Source organism: Hippocampus comes, unplaced genomic scaffold, assembly GCF_001891065.2.
Source record: "Hippocampus comes isolate QL1 unplaced genomic scaffold, H_comes_QL1_v1.1 scaffold186, whole genome shotgun sequence".
NCBI lineage: Eukaryota > Metazoa > Chordata > Actinopteri > Syngnathiformes > Syngnathidae > Hippocampus > Hippocampus comes.
The window spans coordinates 1788977-1807215 of record NW_017806236.1 but is presented as its reverse complement, the minus strand read 5'-3'; the positions used below and the strand labels follow the sequence as shown (position 1 = coordinate 1807215).

Here is an 18239-nt window from a genome sequence, read left to right as displayed (position 1 = left end):
CCCACCCCCCACTTTCTCCAGAGTCACTGCATGCATTAGAGCACTGACGCATGCTACAGAAATTCTGGACAGGCAAGTCGTGATGAAAAACTTGTTGGAAGTATGTCGGCTCCCTGGTCCAAAGAAGCCTCGACAAACCCGACATGTCAACGTGACAAATCGCAGCGCCACACTCACCAAAGGCAAGCGTCTCAGTATTGGCGCCAAACGGATAATTCAGGTGTAATTGAATGTGTCACTGGGGCTTATTGAGTTGTGTCATGCTGTGGGCTAAAAGTGAGGATCGGCCTGCAAGCAGCTTGTACCGAGACCAGTGTGATTTGTGTGGTACTGTAATGCTGTTTGACTCCAAACTCGAAGACACGCACGGGATTGTTACTCTTATTTGCTTGGATATAGGCTTGGTTAAAAAAGCGACAAGATGTTTTTGGCAATCATGAATCACTTTTTGCCTAAGGACACACAAATAACACAACAAAATACCCGGCATGGTGAGAAGTAGTACTAAGCGTAAATACATACATTTAAATTCACCCTTTCAGGGACAGTGGTTACTAGAGTGGACAGCTTATCCTGTGAGCAAGTTACAGGGTGCATGAAAGGGTTAAAATGCCTTACCTGTAAAATAATTTCAATTTCGTCTTTAAGATACAGTGGGACATCGACTTAGGAACGCCTCTTCATACCAAATTTTAAAGTTAATATTGCCTCTTGTTATGAAAGAAATTTCAAGATACAAAAGGTAAAAATACAGTATCGGTAAGCTACGAGTTTTCTGAACATAACATACTGAAAGCTGCTCTGCCATAGGCTATTACCGAGCATTTTCCTGGCATCCCATTGGCTAAGAGGGACCGCTACCGTATGTGTCTATGTGTGGATATAGATAAATACATCTGTCTAATCAGCGTCCTCGTCATTCGCCCCTCGGGCCATGAGGTGTTCCAGTAGTTTTACGTAAATGTGAATCACCCAGAAAAAGTGTTCACCAGTCGGCCGATCGCTCACTATGCTGATGTTTGCCTTGGACATTTTCAAGGGGTTACTAAAAGCTGACCAAAGCAAACATCCTTGGATCAGTTCATAAGAAAACGCCAGGCAAAATCCACTTCTGAGAGAGAACATGAACTAAAGAGGGCAAAAAACAATAAGGACGCAGTTAAGTTAAATGACCATCATTTTTATTCTGTACTCTATTCTGTTTTTTTACATTATGCACAACTATCATTTATCGCGCAATAATCTAATTGTAACATGTATTTGTTACACATTTTCATGCATTTTTATGCTTTAGAAAACATTTATGTCTGAATTTTGGGGGACTTGGAACGGATTAGGGCATTTACATGGAAAATGCGCCTCTACGTACAACATTTTCGACAAGAAATTTGTTCCACAACCAATTAATTTCGTAAGTAGAGGCACCACTGTATAATAAATAACTTAATGAATTCTATAACTCCTAAAATCCCAGTTTGTCCACAACAGAGTAGACCGGTACCCATTGTCTTAGTCACAGTTTGACATTTACATGGACATTTTTTTTTAATTGAATGCAAAGATTGGAAGGTTTGTTCTTTCAACCTCCTTTCTCTTGATACTGCGTGTCTCTTGGATCACCAACAAGTTAGTGAGGGCCGTACGTCTTTACAGGTGCCATGCCCGAGGACGTAAACTGGAAGTCGAAGGCAGCACTTAATCCACACGGTTAAAGGCTCATTTATTCGATTCACTGTAAATGGCGGCCAATTAACCGCTTCACTAAAGCTTTGACAACAGCGCGGGCGCTAGCAGAGGGCTCAGTCAATTGCAAACCTGAGTGGTGTGCCTTATGAGCGTCTCCAAGTGCACACATAAAGAGTCTTGTGTCAGGCCGGCTTTCATGTGTGTGCGCTGAAACACAACGCAGCCTCATGACACGCAAGGCTCCATGTGCTCTTAGCGGGCCAAAACGTTGCCTCGAGAGATTTTCCAGGCCCACTGAGGCTACATGGTTTGGGTCTGAACAACTAATACATATGGATGAGTTCCTTCTAAACATGCAAACAATACAGTAAATCCTGGTTTGCTGGAACATCATGGCCTGAAATGTGAGCTGACATCCCGACTCAACAGCAACACCAAGTTTCAAGATTTATTCATTTGACTTCACTAGCTACAGTATGTCTTTTTATTGTCTTTCTTCTTGACGACTTCCTCTCCAGGGGGATGTTTTGCTGTTGCTCTTGTGCAAGTCACCGATGGTTCAGACTTGAGTGCAGTCAGCATTGGTTCAGTTCCTACTCAGAGACCATGTGACGGAAAAGCCGCGATTCAATCGGCGGCAGTCAATCATATCACGTCTTTTGTCTTTTGATGAAGAAGCACGTGGCGCATTATTATGCAAGGTTGTACGTTCCGAGTCCAAGCAACGGTGAAAAACAGCCCATCATGAGCTATTCTGAAGACCAAGAATGGATGGACTGGAGGCACGCTACACTTTCTGCATACCAGCACTATGAAATTCCACCAATCAATGCAAAAATAAATGAGTAAAAAAAATCAAAAATACTCAGAAGATATCCCCCCCCCCCCTCAGTATTTATTGAAAGACTATTGCCACAACACTGACCCACTTTATCCCAATGCAAGCAGACGGTAATATTGAAAAGTGACATTTTTTTACTTTTGCCGCACCTTCATCCAGATGTGCATCAAATTTTAATGCATGACATTAAAGCGAGGAAACTAGTTAACTAATTATCTGAAAAATGAACGACAACCAACCACATGTGATCCCAACTATTGTGACTTCAGAAAGATTTCAGTAAGATTGAGATAACACCCAAAACGTCCAACAGCCAATAGTTTGTCTAAAAAGGTAACGCCGCATAAGAACCAACTGTCTGATCAATCGCTCTCTTTTTTTATTTAATTTCATGAACAACCTCCGGGCAATAAAACTCAGCCAAAGAAGTAAAACTTTCAAATGGACGTGCTATCGTCTTGAAACTCCAGTTCACCAACAATGGTATCTTATGTCCTCTTATTTCACCTTATATCTTCACCGAGCTTCCCTCTCGCTCATCATTAAGCGTGGCCCATCCGCGGCTCTCCGTCATGCACGGATTTCTAAGAGACTGCAACAAGAAAAAATGATTGAGAATGCAAGAACGCCCTTCAATCATGATGTGCACATGAATATTACCGGTAATTTAATGTACGGACGTGACACAAGGAAGGGATGTCTGCAGTCAATTTCGTTTGTTTGATAAGATGTTAATGCAACGGCATTGTGCTAAGAGGCAGATACAGGATTTATTACAATGGTATCTCTACTTACGAAATTAATTGGTTCTGGAAGAAATTTCTTAACAAGAAAATGTAAGTAGAGACGCGTTTTCCATCTAAATGCCCTAATTCGTTCCAAGCCCACCAAAATTCAGACATAAATGTTTCATAAAGCATAAAAAAATGCATCAAAATAATTAACAAATACATGTTACATGCACAGTAAATGAGAGTTGTGCATAATGTACAAAACAAAGAATAAACAATAAAAATGATGGTCATTTAACGTTAAACTGTGTCCTAATCGTTTTTTGCCCCCTTTAGTTCATGTTCTCTCTCAGAAGTGGTTTTTGTCTGGCGTTTCGTAAAGATCTGATCCAAGGACATTTGCTTTTGTGGGCTTTTAACAATCCTTCGAAAATGTCCAAGGCAAACATCAGCATAGTGAGCGATCGCCCGACTGGTGAACACTTTTTCTGGGTGATTCACGTTTACGTAAAACTATCGGAACGCCTCATGGTGAGGGGTGAATGACGAGGATGCTGCATCGACACGTATCTATCTGTCTACACACATAGACACGTATGGTAGAGGCCCCTCTTAGCCAATGGGATGCCAGGATTATGCTCGGGAGGAGCCAATGGCAGAGCAGCTATAAGTATGTTGCGTTCAGGAAACTCGGAGCTGCGAGTAGCAGCCCATACTGTATTTTTTTACCTTTCGTATCTTGAAATTTCTTTCATAGCAAGAGGCAATATTTTCCTGTTGAGGCGTTTCGTAACTTGAAAATTTCGAATGAAGAGACGCTCGTAAGTCGACTGTACATTCTTCACGTTTTATGGTTTGTAGCTACCCAAATGGCAGATGACTATTAGCCTCTGCAGGCTAAATTCTTTCTAGTCCGTGGTTAAGAAATAAAAAAACCCCACAAAGGTCACCGAAAAAACTTCATCTGAAAATGACGATTCTCTGCAAATAAAGTCATGAAAAGCAGACACTCTTTTTGAGTCGGACTCCAAAACTGATTTGAATAGAAACACATTTTGCAGCGCAGCCTTTGGAATCAATCATTCGAGGTCATTTTGGCACGCTCCTTCTGAGCAAACTGCTCCAATTGTCTCAGGTTTGAGGGATGTCTTCTCCAGATCGCATGCCTCAGCTCCTTCCACAGATTAAATCGGATTTGGACCACGGCTCTGGAGAATACGCCAATGTTTTTGTTCTTCGTCATTCTTGGGTGTTTTAATCTGGGTGACGTCTTTAGCTGGGACCAAACTTTTTCACAGTGGGAAGTGGTAATTTTCGCTCCGGAATGTCTTCGACAATTACGGTGGTTAACTTGAGAAAATGCACGCATCTCCATATTGACACATTAAGAACGCAAGCACTCAGCAGACTTTTGTCTAAATGAATACACTAAGTACTTGTCAAGGTTGGGAACAATCTTTCTGGATATTAAGAGCCAACGATAATGCTCTTGTGCATCATCCAGCCCCTCGTTCTCCTCACTTGGAAGACTCTGCAGATGCTTAATGAATTATTCCCACAGGAGTTTGATACGTGATGCTGTTTATCCTTCTCTGCTTGTTTGCTATCCACTTTGCGCACACCATGAGGTAAATGTGTGCCGTTGTCCGTAAACATACAAAGACAGCAAAAGAAAGATGTTGCATACGATGTGAGATGGGAGACAGATGAAACAAGAATGCTTCACATCTACACACTGGTGCGATATTTTGGATGGAATTTGGGTCAACGGTGTAAGATAATGCCAAAGTTAAATTTGGGTTCCATTCTATTGTTATTTTCACTTTTCGGTGCAAACTTTGTTTCAGACCGATACTAGTACGAGTATTCAACTTGTGAGTACCAATAACGATACCAGTAGTACTTTTGATACATAAAATCCTGACAAATATACCCTATTTTCCGCACTATAAGGCGCACTATAAGCGTTCAATTTTCTCAAAAACCGACAGTGCGCCCTATAATCCGATGCGCCTTATATATGATGTTACAGTCTCGTTACATTCCCAGTGAATTCTCTCCCTATTAGCATTCCTGTGCTATCCAGTGGTGATTATTAGCAGGAACCAATTGTAATGTAAAGGGGTTCTGCTCGACGCTAATTGACATGTGCATTTGTCAACACACACTCGAACAGACAACAACTTGGTCAGCTCTGCGCAGCCATTGTGAAATGAAGATAATATCAAACGTATTGTTAACTACGGACTGAAGGAGACAACCAAGACATCTAGTGGCTGTATAGCGGAACCACAGCCAGGGCTCTATATAAATAAAGCTGTATTGTATTGCCTTTAGCGTAGCTTCATCTAGTAGAAGCATAGTCCCGGAACCGCAGCCAGGGCTCTATATGAATAAAGCTGTATTGTATTGTATTGTATTGTATTTCCTTTAGCGTTGCTCCATCTAGTGGAAGCATACCGCAACCGCAGCCACTATTGTAGCTTCTATGCGCCTTATAAAGCAGTGCACCCTATATATGAGAACCGTTTTAAAATAGGTCATTCATTGAAAGTACGCCTTATACTGTATTCAGAATTGCCATATAGTGCGGAAAATACGGTAAATATATTCTTAAAAATTGCAGCTTCATGGACATAGAGAGTATGGGCAATGATCCATTTTACAGCGAAAAACGCTCAACGAGTCATGCGGAAATTGAGTGAGCAAATGTATACATTTTGGTAGCAAGTCACTAAAAATCAACTGTTAAGTGTTAATATAGACATGCAGATACTTGTAGAAATCGTGTCTTAACAGCCACATGAGAGGCTGGACATGGATGGAATTCAAGAGAAAAAAACTCTCAGCCATGCAGAAATTGAGTGGGCAAATAAACGCATAAATGTCGGTAGCAACACATTAATAATGCACTTTAAGCATTCATATACAAAAAAAGTAAAACACTCATCTAGAAATTGCATCTAAATGGGCATTTTGGCATGGATTCAGTATATGTGGAAAAACGTTCTGTCAGCCAAGGATGCCCTTCTTGATCGTAAAACGGCCACAAGAGAGCACCAGAGACTGGTATCGGCAGCCTTTGCGAGCTTCGATACCCAGATATACCCATGCCTACTCTTGGTATTCACCCATCCCTATTTTTTACCCAAAGTAGAGGATTGCTCCTTACAATATCTACAATATCTCCTTCCAAAACATTAAACTCACATCCATCCACATTTTGAAATCTGCATGAGACTCAAAGAGCCCCTCCCTATCAACTCAACTGCAAACACACCCGTGCAAATACGAAACACACTTAACCTTAAACATGTGGTAAGAAAGCAAACAGGTGCTTGGAGAGGTAGACGGCCAAAACCTCTACACTGCGCTGACAAGTCAAAGAAAAGTTTTTCTTTTCTTTCTTGCATTCGCTCCCATTCATGTCATTTGCAGGATTGCAATGAATGCTTCATTGAAAAATAAATGCTTACGATGATGACCGACACTTGCTGAAAACCATGTATGACAGTCTTATAATGAAAATGCCTTTTGAGCTGCCAATTTACAAAATTGCGTACTTCCCAGCGTTTTTTTTTTTTTTGGGGTGTTGCTTGCCCTGAATAATATATTTATAGACGGATGGGTCACAAGGAAGGATCGTCACTTTCAAAAAATGTTTGACGGATTGAAAATAGTAGCAGCTAGATAAACTTCCAGATCTCCTCTCTGTCAGAGTGTTAAGAGAGCAGCAGAGTAGGTGTCAGCCATAGCCTGTCCACCACCATGGCCCCGAGCCACAGCCCACAGCAAGCCTCCACTCTGAGGTGCACAGCACAAACAAACTCGATGAAAATATTGGTTGTTTGCCTCGCTCTCGCCAATAACCAGGTTAAGAACCACAATCTCCTGGTTTTCAAGTGTTTTGCTTTCGAGCCGCGGCCCCCCTGTCGTCAGGCCCCGCATTCGCACAGCCCGTTCCGAGAGGCCTCGGATTGAGCCAATAAGACTGTCATCAACTCGCCGCGGAGTCATTTTATAAATGTGTCTTGAAAATGAGCCGGAAACAGCCTCGTTCCAAATATAGCTCAGCGCCAGATACAGTATGCGCGTGCACGTGTTTCTTAATCATTCATTCACGGTCAGCGCTTCATTAGCCGATGCTGTTCATCTGGCTGCGTCCTACTTCGTTCTACATTACAGCCTTCACACATTGATGTGTGTCAATGTGTGGCCTGAATTGACTGAGACTCCACTTGAGTATTCCGTGAGGACAATTAGAGAGAAGGGAGATTGAAAAAGGTGAGCTGAGTATATAGTTGGGTTAAATAAGATCAGCGTGCAGGATTTAGTAGCTTTAACCAAGGATTGCGTGTGCACCTCTGCACTGTCCAATTAAAACTCCCGGCGTTCTTTCTCACCGAGTGTACAAGCTGGAAGTCTCTCAAAGTTCAAACAAACATCTATTTACATAAGAGCACACACCTCGCTGAACTTGTATTCAACCCTGCCAACCTTGAGGAGACAAAATCTTCCCCTTCATATTCCTCCTTTGTTCTTCTATCTGCGCGCCGTGTCAGAGATAAGCTGACGTCTGCAGCGCTCGCCTCTGACAACCCCGCTCCGCTACCAAAAACTAGGTCACATGCTGCAAAGTCTCTGACGAGAAGATGAGCTCTTTGGATATTACAGCAGTTTAGTAATAAGTCATCCATGCAACAATACAAGAGCCTATTTCTCATTGGTGTTGGGACCAATGAAAATACATAATGACAGGTGTGCAGTGTTTTGGAAAATCTTACAGGGGAAGTTCCGTGACGGTTTCACTGTAATTTGTCACGAGTATTATACGGCATTCTATATTAACATTTTAACGTATTTACAAAACACTGTAATGTAATACCGGTCCTCATTAGTGCCCGAGCTGACTTTTGGTAAGTCACCAGCCAGTTACAGCACACATAAAAAAAAAAAAAAAACAACCATTCTTGCTCACGGCCAATTTAATCGTCAATGAGCCTGAAAATGTAAAATAAATAAATTGAGTTTTTACTGTCATATAAAACATTCTGCCATGAATGCATCAAATCTAATTTAGTTGTGCCATATTAATATTGTGTCGAAATTGGTTTTTATTTGTAAAATTGTTTATTTTTTATGGGCTAAAGGAAAAAAAAAACATTAGAACTTAAAACACTGTACATTACGATGATATTGTTCAACTATCTCGCACCAGCAGGTCCAGGAGATTCTGTGCCACATACACCCGGTCACAGTAGTCGCTCGCTGGTGAGGAGACTTTGTAAATCTCCTCTGGTCCACCCGCTGACGGCAGCGTATGTGGAGTTGAGAGTCGTCGCAATCCAAGCTGGCTAATGTTTTACTACGGGTTTTAGCGAGGGGGGCCAGTCATCATGGGTCATTTGCGTCATCACTGGAGGGAACTATTAAGGTGGGCTGCCAAAGCAGAAGGGGCCGCGCGCAGGAAATGAGGAACTCACTTGTGTCTATGCAAAGTTTAACGCGCCGAAACCTCTCTGCTGGCATCTGCTGCACTCTCACCGTAAACTTAATGGCCATTAAAATGCTCACATGCACTAATATTATTCATGATGTGTTTTAAACTTTATGTGGACCACCTAATATCTCCTTCACGCTTTCTGCTTGGGGTTGACTAGCCTTAATGTCGGGCAATCCTTATTCTATGAGTCACTGAAGGCTAACAGTGACACGGCATGACCAACGCGGAACCTAAAATACATGCTTGGAATTGTATTCTGATTTGAAAAAGGCCCCGGATGCTTTTAACATCTCAAAAGATGGGACGATTATTTCTCCGCGATATTCTTGGCGCGCACGCTCACTCGTCTTGCTCTCGAGCTCAGGTTGGATCAAGGAACGAGGTTCTCGGCTCTGTGCATTTAGGGGATCTGGCGGGCTAAGACCTGGCAGCCCACCTCAAAGAGGCATGCCAAAGACAATAGAGTATAATGGTCCAGTCAGGATTACTGCTGGGGCCTTGCGAGGCGAAGGAGGGAACACAGCATTCACTTGTTTGTTTGTTTTACAAGCCTCCGCTCTGTTCCGTCTGCAAGGTGCCAGTTTGCTTTGTGTGTTTTAAATCGCAATCGATTCAACACTGTGGACAGAGTGTTTGTGGCTACTTGTAGACCAGGTCACGCAAGAGTCCCGGGAGGGGCACACAAAACATGTTTTGACACTTACGTGAATGTTGGCAATATGTCTTGCTAAAGACAAATCATCCACATTAAAGATGAGCATATAACAACCATACACACTCAAATATGAACGGATGTAAAATGGCAATTATTCAATGAACCTAAAATGCACGTTTGGAATGTGGGAGGAAGCTGGAGAACCTGGTGAACCCGCAAAGTCCGTAAAGGAACTCATTCGAGACAAGACCGGAACCCCAAACCTCAGAACTGTGAAGCAGACGAGCCAACCACAAGGATCTAGAAACTGCGTACAAAATCATAGAAAGCAAATGTTCACAGGGTGTTCAGCATATGCTAGTGGAGCAGATGGTACTCCAACTGAGTGGATTTCAGCCAATCAGAAACCTGAAGAAAGTAATTTCTGGAACAAGGAATGAGAAAGACAGCAATGGCAGAGGGAGCGCGTAACAAATCCAACCGGGCCTGTTGGACTCCACTCGGCTCCCGTAAATGTCGTGCATGCGCATCAAAGTCAGCAAAATAAGCCTACTTTCACTCACATGCATTTTATCTGCCGGATCACTTCCCTACTTGTCCCTAATGCAAGTGGACTGGAACTCCAAAAAAAAGCCAGTGATCAGAACATAAACTGTCCACCAGAATGCATCACACTTGGCAGTGCTAACAAGGACAATTCATAGGGAACTAAGCATGAAAGGAAAATGTTGGTTCTTCACATGTACAGGCCAATTCTTTGCACTGAGTTGTTTTCATTCATCATAACTTCATAAATAACCAACAAGAGGCATCTCATTACATTGTCTTAGATCACTAAAATTGATCAGATAAAGGGTGCATGAGTAATTTAGCTCTAGCCGAGCTTGGGTAGTGCATACATCAATATATGAGACTTCTTCAAAGAACCCCTGCATGTGCTTTACATGTGTGAAACATCAGATAAGTCTGAAGTCAGTGTTAGGCCGACCCATTTTTTTTCTTTCTCTTTTGATGACTACAGAGGGTATTAAAGCCAATAATTTGTGCAAGCGGTGCAAAGCGTTGGGTGCAATTCCACTGTAAAATGTTTTTATGAAGCCATAAGTCTCACTGGGATGGGTGACAATATTTATCTTGGACGAGCGCGTATACGTCAAGAGCAACTTAATGGCCAGTCGAACAAAACGACAATTTGACCTTGAAACAAGAGCTTTGGAGCACGAGCGAATGACAATTTTCAATTGCGGCGCAAACGCCGTGAGCGTGCGATGCAGCCCACGGTGCACACATACATTATTTCGTCTTTCATTCACACGTTTTGACTCAGCACGGTCTTGTGCTCTGCCCACGCTCACGCTCATCAGAGAGAGGACCACACAAACCAACACACACTCGATGCTTGAAGAACATTTACAATTCCGTCAAGTTTCCCACAGGACGCCAGCAAACACACGACCCAGTGATGGCCCACTAAAGTATGCTCTTTTAAATGACACCCTTTATAAATCACTGATAAGGTTCAGAGGAGCCAAGTATGCGTACCAACTAATCCCCAGCCTCTCATAAACCTGAGTACATGTATAGGGACATAAATCTCTGCTTCCTCTTTTTGTTTTTTTTTTTGAAGGCGGAAAAAGTTCCATTTGAGCGAGCGTTAAAAAGAGGCTAACATAAGGCCCGCGGGTAGGTTTCCACCATTAGTTCGTCAAGCGAGAGAGTTGCCCGTGACGTTCCCAGAGGGCACCCCCCATTTCCCCACGTAGCAGGAATGCGGGAATCTGCAGGAAGCGTGAAGGTACAAAGACAAGATTTCCCTGACCGACTGCGCTGGGCTTTCTCAAAGGACATGTCGGCGTGACAATGGAGCTTAAAGCTGGGCTCGCCAGCCTATCGGGGAGAAAAAGCCAAACGCATGAGAAGCTTGTGGTCCTCTGGGGAAATAAATGACGTTGCCTCACTAGGACTGTGCGAGGAATAAATAGCATCTAAGCTGCATGTTCCACTTTCAAACATGAACTCTGCTGCATTTCCGTCATGATTTTTAGTAGAAGGATCATGGACCCCCCAGAGTTGTGTTGACTACAGAGATATTTATTATTTTGTGTGTATTTGTGTACAAATACATGTTTAAAAGCTCTTTACATGTGTAGCCATTGATGGGAGACATTTGGAGTATTCAACACAAGGCTTCCTCATTGGGATCTGCATCGATGTAATATAAATAAAATAGTTGTTTTGGAATGATACTGTGAGAAAGGTTGTGATTGGAGCTGGTATCGCAGTGGTCGTTTGCAGTGGTGTATAACTGCAGGGCATCGCACAGAATCGAAAGGTGCCTCCATTCAGCTTTTTTAACCCAAATTTTAGAACCTGTGAGTGCCAAAGCAGGTGTGATTTCATTGTGTGTTTGTTTAAGTAGCAGGGAAAAAGCAAATATTACTCAACACATTTCCAAACACTTGGTGGAAGGGTGGAAGAACGATCAATAAAGAAACCATTCAAGACTAACTTTCTACCATAGAAAGACTTTATTTGAACTATTAATTACTCATTTTTTATCCCCTTACACTGGGCAACAAAATATTTTTTTAATCAGAAATGCAAGTAAACTTTTCTGGATGATTCTGATTAAAAGGTATACTGTTGACCAGTGTAACAATAATTACGACCAATTGTGACCAGACATACTTTTATCAATACTTTTACATTGGAAGAGAAAATACAGTCGATCTATCTAGCTATCTATGTAGCTTGCTAGCTAGCTGGCTAGCTAGCTCTATAAAAGGTCTGCATTGAGCCAGCATGCATTCTTCCACTAATGTGGCTTGTGCTTCAAGTTTGACACACCACACATAAGTTGTTAGCAACCCTGCAAATTTGACTGACAATAAATGAATAAATAAATTAAATTAAAATCTGCCAAAAAGCCAGCCATTGTCTCTGTTTTTGACACTGTCTAATACAGAGGTGCCTAAACTTTTTTGACCGGAGATCGACTTTTCCATCAACCAACCTCCTGCGATCAACCCGTTACCGCACACACGCGCATACGCACGCACACGCGCACGCGCACGTACACACACATGCCATGATGAGCAATAGCCTGACGTTGAGGCATGCGACGCACTTAGGCAGCCTGTTAACGATCGTACCTCACGCGTACCGTTTTAAAATGCTTCTCTCGCCCCTCCGGATTCCCATTCTTTGCCCTTCCCCTCGGCGAATTGTACAAAACAAACTCTGAATGAGAATAATGATAATGATAAAAGATATAGCGCAACAACTCTGATCACAAGCTACAACTGCAAACAACTTCCAGTGACGCAGTCACGCGTCACCGTAGGTTAAAGATTACCTGCTTTATTTGCTTTTCTTTTAAAAATACTTTTTGTGAAAGTGAGACTGATGGAATGATTAGGGTGCAGTGTTCATTAACACAAAAAATATACTACTAACATTCAAAGAGACACAAATGTTTTTTTTTTTCCCCCCTCTACACTCGGATCGACTTGGGACCAGTCCTTGATCTACTGGTCGATCGCGATCGACGTAATGAGCACCCCTGGTCTAATGAATACACCCAAACTGCCCACCAGTCACAACACCACTTCTTCAATGTTTGAGCCATGAAAATAATCTACTTAAAGCCTCCGGTGTCTGAAAGATACTTTACCGGTGCCTTGCAGGGCTTTTCAATGCCATGCCAACAAGGCACTCTAAACTGGCCATGTCAGCCTGAAGCCCCAGCCCGCACGCTAGCTGTAAAGACTTAAAAGAAAAAAAACAAAAAAACAAACAAAAAAAAAAACCAATCCCCCCTTCCTTGCTATTCCAACTTTCTCTCTGTGACAACAAGGCGCTCTAAAGTGGTCACGCCAGTGGCTTTTCAGAAGGGATGATGCATTTTCAGGGTGCAGCCATAGTTAGGCAGCTAACTACATGTTGCAAATGCGCCGGAAAAGCACTGATGCAAAGGGCACATCTTTTTAACATAGTATAGTGGGGGGTGCGAAAGTGAAAAATAGTACAACATAACAATATTGTGATATTAGTTTACTGTGTTGTCGGACAGACAGTTGTTGATAATTTGGTTAAATGCGAGCAGATGGCTGGCGTACCTAATGTTGTGTCCCTTGAGTGACGATGGTCAGTCGGGAAAGGCACAGTAGAAATAAACACATTTTGCATTCACGACTTGCAACGCAAAGTGCTGGCTGCCAAGGTGTGTTACACGAGTGTGCGTGCATGCATGCATGTAGTCCAAGCGGCTCATACATAAAGTAACGCGCGTACGCATGCGTTCAGTCTGACCGCAAGCTGGACAAACATGAAGTTTTTCAGAGTAATGTTTAAACATGGAAGGAATCCTTACACAAATACACAAAACACTTGTTATTCTTTTCACAACATGGGACGCCTAAATAAATTTGGTCACAGACACGAGTGCTACCGCACACACGCATGGATACAAAAAAACCCCGCTAGGCATGTTTACCTAGCCATGTGACTGGCGATGCAGTACATGTGGTGACGTCAGCGCACGCATTCCACGCATTCGTCAGGCTTCGGTTCTCACTGATAGCGTGTCGGAAGCGGCAGCGGGGTGGGAGCGGAGATCACGCATTCGCCGGGCCCGCGTTTGCCGTGTTGAACTTCTCCCAATCAAATAAACAAACACGCTGCTTTGGATTGGCCAGCTGCAAGCTCAGGAAACCGAAGAGCACAACTGCAAGGCACTCAGGGTATTAACGTACGCAACTTGTATAAATACATGTAATAGCACAGCTGATGTCAAGAAGAAGGCCAGCAAATGTTAAAAAAAAAAAAAAAGCATCATAATCAGATGAAAACAACCTTTTCTTTTTATTTTTGCAATCATGTATGCACATTGTAAAAAGATATCAATTGTTGACGAAGGTTACAGACATTATGTATCACAGTAAAAGTTGTTTACAATGCTAATATTTTCATTTAATTAGCTTTTATTTTCTATGATGGATGATTTCCCCCCACTTACTCATTCATTTTAGCTTAAAACTGACCTCTCCTTGAGAGAAAATGATCGCAAACACCCAATCACAGTGCATGTGCAAGTATAGACTGACAACCCATCACACTCATGTTCACGCTAATGCTGCCAAAACATGCGACAAAACTAATCCATTGTGCAACTACAACAAAACATGCTGAAATGAATACAATACTTCCAAACTGAGCATCACGAGCTTTAAATAAAGGCAACTGGATCTAATGTTGTGGTGAGTTCACAGAATGAACAAATTAGTTTTTGCAACTGATGATTACTAAAAGCATTATTTATCGGAATAGAATCCATCTTCAGGGCACCGAAGAATGAAAAAAAAAAAAAACCTACAATGAATTTAACTGAATGAGTCAGTTGTGAATGTGATTTGTGGAACTAGTAGAAGTGGAAATCTGCGCGTACTTAGTAAGGAGATGCTGGCGCTCACAACATGAAAATTCCACATCGGCCAAAAGTGGGTTTTATATACAACGATGAGTTATTTTAGTTGGGTGAAAAAAAAGAAAGTCATAAAATTGCCAGATCTTAGTTTAATGCATGAAGTGTGTCACCACTGAACTGAAAAAAAAATATTAATAATAATAAACGGTGAAGTGTGACATAGATTATCTTGCGCCTAAGAAATAAAAGTCTCTGATGTCCAAACGGCATGAATCTAAAGCTGGAACTGCTCAAACAAAAACATATTAAAAGACGTCAAAATGGCTTCAATTGCGAACACAGCTGTGGAAACAGAAGCCTATGACATCACGCTCTCAGCGTGGCGCCCCAAAGACAGCAAACAACAACAGACTCATCGTGCAACCATTTCAACAGGGGCGCATTTCAACGAACGCTGCTCTGCCCCATTCGCAATTTGTTGTTCGCTTAATTAGCCACTTAGTTATGATGGCAGGTGGAAATTAATCAAACAAGCTTGCGAGCTCGCGTCCAGCCGAGAATCACTCGTCCAAAAAAGGAGGTCTGCAGCCTGAAGCGGGAGCGACTTATCATCTAGAATGGCTCTAATTGCACTTTACGTAAAGCAAGCAGAAACAAATAACATCTGCTGCAACTCTGGATAAATGACGCTCATCAGCTAGGATTGTTTTCACAATTGTGTTTTTAAAAAATAAATAAATAAATAAAAGCAAAACTAAACGGGCCCGGCGGAATGGTTATCCAACGTAATGGGAAGTACTGTCATTAATTACAAGAGGGTTACCATAAAAAGGAGTCGTAAACAGCTTGACGGCGCTGAGTTGTGTGGGACATACAGTACGGAATGCAGAGCCGTATGTGCATTTGCATACTGTATGTGCTGCGTGCATGCAAAGGGGGCACGAAACTACGCACGCGCAACGTGACAATGTCACTCTGTAACAACCTTCATATGTGTCAGTCAACTTTCTCTCACTGCCCACAATGGAACACAAATCATCCCTTTGAGCTGTCACACGGGACATTGTTACAGTGGAAAAAAAAACAAAAACTGGACGGGTTTGGTCCAACGAGGCATTTTCCATGTAACAGTTCATTTCATCCATTACCAACCGACGTTAAGAATAAGAAGCAGGAAAGAAGCGGCCAACGGTGCGTGCATCGCCAAATATGTGAACCTTAGTGGTTGCATATTGTCCTCTTTGCATTGTTGGGGCCACAACGACTTTGTCCTTTGCCAGGTTGGATCCAACTGCTGAGATGGCACTTTGACTCAAAACTGTGTGTATGTGTGTGTGTGTGTTTGGGGGGGCGGTTGGGGTGGAGGGGCATTCGGGAGTGCCTGTGTTGGCAGAGCACAGCCTGCCTCTGGCAATCGAGTCCTCAAATGCACCTCATTAGATTAGAGCTCCATACAGCTGCCAGTGTCAAAACTCAAGTCACGTGGAGCAGCACACTAATGTACAACGGAGCGCGTGCGTGTTGAGCAAAGGAAGGCCTCGCCAGCCAGAAGCCATGCTGTGATCCGAGGATGCATGTTTTTTTTTTTTGTTTTGTTTTGTATGGTGTACTAGTGGTTATCGGTGGATATTTGACACCATCAATGTATGAATGAGCGAATAGTCATTTGTCACATGTGCCCTGTGTGATTCGCTGGTGATCAAACCTTGGTGTACGCCGACTCTAACCTACGGTAAACTGGGATGGTTTTCAAATCACTCTCACGTCTTAAAGGACAATAAGTGCCAAAAATTATATTTCTACATGAACATATTTTTCTAAGGCCTTCACCGTACCACAACTAGTCAGAAAACAACAGTCACAATTACCATTTGTGCATTCACACACACACAGATTTGTCAAACGTGCTTTTGTGGATGTGCGCACGTGCGCATTTATTTTTTTCACACTCACTCTCTCTCTCTCTCTCTTGGCAGTCCATCGTAGTCGAAGATGACGTAGCTTCCTTCTGCTGTGGTGTGTTGGTCAGTGGTCATCTTTGCTGTCGCAGATGCCACTGTAGATGACTATGAAGCCCGATTCTGGAACCACATATCCTGCCACAGTTAGGACATGTGAGGCCTGGATCGGGAGGCTGAGGTGGAGCTGGAACAGCGTGTACAGGTTGGTGTCTCTGCTGGCGCCGCAGCACCCTTTGCTGGGTGCGGTTCTCCTCCAGGCATGTGACCCCTTTGTGGCATAAGGAACGCCAGAGTGGCCGGTTAGCTGCAGCTGACTCCAGGTTGTTGGGTTGGATGTTGCACTTCTTAAGAGTCTGTTTCAGCTGGTCTTTGTACCGCAGCTTTGGACCACCAGACTTTCTGCTGGCTGCCAAGAGCTGACCATAGAGCACCTGGCGAGGCAAACGATCACCAGGCATCCGAATGACGTGGCCGACCCAGCGGAGTTGCCTCTGGGCTAAGGTTGCCTCGATACTGATGGAGCTGGTGCGTTGGAGGATCTCAGTATGAGGAACACGGTCCTGCCAAGTGATGCCGAGGATGCGCTGGAGGCACCTGATGTTGAAAGCATCGAGTCGTCTGACATGACGTCGATACGCAACCCAGGCTTCTGACCCATAGAGCAGTGTGGACACGCACACTGCCCTGTAGACTGCCACTTTTGTTGGTGTTCTTAAGTGGTTGCTTTCGAAAACACGAGAGCGCAGCCTGCCAAAAGCATAGGAGGCTTGATTGATCCGAGCCTGGACGTCATCATCAATTTGGCAGGAGGGTGTCAGTATGCTACCAAGATAGCTGAACTGCTGGACAACCTTGAGGGGGGCGCCGCTGATGCTGAAGATGGGGGGTGGAGATTTCTCTTGCGTCATGACTTCTGTTTTGTGGATGTTGATCACAAGCCCCAGTGCGCTATAAACAGAAGACATAGTGTCCAGAGCATGCTGCATGGCAGCTGGGGTATGGGCCAGGAGAGCACAATCGTCTGCGTATTGTAGCTCGTGGATGTTGCTAGTCAGGGTCTTCGTCTTGGCCTGTAGGCGTCTGATGTTAAACAGGCTCCCGTCGAGTCTGAACTGTATTTTCACACCTCCATCTTCCTGGATGGTCTTATGAAAGAGGAGTGTGGCTGCCGTCAGGAAAAGATTGAATATGACTGGGGCCAGTACGCAACCCTGCTTCACCCCAACTTTCACCGGGAAAGGAGGAGATTTTTGGCCACCAACTAGTACAGATGCCTGCATGCCACTGTGAAACTGCTTGAGGATGCCAAGAAATTTAGGGGGGACCCCGAATTTCTGCAGTATGCGCCAAAGAATGTCCCGGTCAACTGTATCAAAGGCCTTAGTGAGGTCAATGAAGGTAATGTAGAGGTCCTTGTTTTGCTCCCTGCATTTCTCC

The 18239-nt window shown here is 43.3% G+C and overlaps 1 protein-coding gene across 3 annotated transcripts in view; it reads right to left on the bottom strand.

Moving 5' to 3' along the window:
• The window catches only part of LOC109507618 (cGMP-inhibited 3',5'-cyclic phosphodiesterase A), a 71864-nt gene that overhangs the window by 28269 nt on the left and 25356 nt on the right, over positions 1 to 18239 (bottom strand). The window lies entirely within an intron of this gene.